Source organism: Lupinus angustifolius, chromosome LG19, assembly GCF_001865875.1.
Source record: "Lupinus angustifolius cultivar Tanjil chromosome LG19, LupAngTanjil_v1.0, whole genome shotgun sequence".
NCBI classification, from domain to species: Eukaryota; Viridiplantae; Streptophyta; class Magnoliopsida; order Fabales; family Fabaceae; genus Lupinus; species Lupinus angustifolius.
The window spans coordinates 8,989,743-8,991,084 of NC_032027.1; positions in this window are offsets into that span (position 1 = coordinate 8,989,743).

Genomic DNA, 1,342 nt, shown 5'->3' on the forward strand with positions numbered 1-1,342 from the left:
CAAATCCTGAATTTCATTTGGGACCTTCGTTTTCTTTCTCATGGGGAGATGTGAAAACTATTTGTGATTTGGTGTCTTGGGGACCATAATCATTCCTTATGCGTTAACTTATAGGGTTCCCATTGTCCCCTATAGCCAACGTTTGGGTATTCACTCATTAATCTCATATTTGTTATCGGCTTTAAAAGTCTTATGAGTTTGTCATAAATTAGATCACTTATTTTGTAACCCTAAAATAAATAGTCGATATAATTATATTAAATATGTGATGCTCACCTTAATTAGAAATTATGAATTTCTAACATGTAGTACCCTCACTTGAAGGGAAGATTGTTGGGTTTATTTAAGTGTGAAGTCCCATATTAGATATAAGGGGGTGAACGAAAGAGTTTATAAGTGGAAAATGTCCATTGAACTATTATCTTAAGATTTTGGTTCAAGACGTGATGTCTCACTTATAGATTTTCACTCTTCTCATTTCCTAGTAACAATACGAGTCTTTGATGGTTGGAGGCTCCTCGATCACAATCGATTCTAATAGAGAGCATGCACCCCTTCAACATAACCTTGATGACTTTACCAAGAGTCTAACTCTCCAAACTTTTAGTGAGGCTTTTTGAAATTCGTATAGTTTTTGAATGGAACACGTTGCCTAACTCTTTATTTATGGGAAGTTTTTTGATACTATGAAATACCAAAATTCACCAATGACTGTCCTCTTCAATACCCAACCCAACTAAAAAATGGAGCTTCCCTAGAAAGCCTCAACAACTATAACCATTGTCTATAACAACAATTGTAATTCAAAGAACTATCATAGGCGACCTTAAGAAGTGTGATACTTCTTTGAAGAACAATTATAATCATTGTATCAATACCTACCAATGTCTTTGCAACACCTAACATCCAAACAAATGTTTGTGTCTCACTTAGCATCTATATCAATGTGTCTCATGTTACACCTTGCATCCACGCTAATGAGGCCCAAGCTACTACACCATGCATCAATGTTAGCAAGTGTCTATGTTAGACACCCTTCATTCAAGCCTAATGTGGCATGTGTCACACCTTGCACCCATACTGAGGTTGCCTGTATTAAACCCTACATCTCAATTCTCAACTAATGTCATGTGTCATACACTCTATTAGTGCTAATGTTCTATTGTAGATTTCCTAGCAATTAATATCAATCTCCACGTCATCGCATAAATGCCATAAAGATGTAGAATTAATATATAATTCAACCTAATGAGATGGTTGAGAAGAGTATTATATACATATATACCAAAGAGCTACAACAAGATCCCAAATTAAAGGGAATATACAATGAATGAAATCCCTA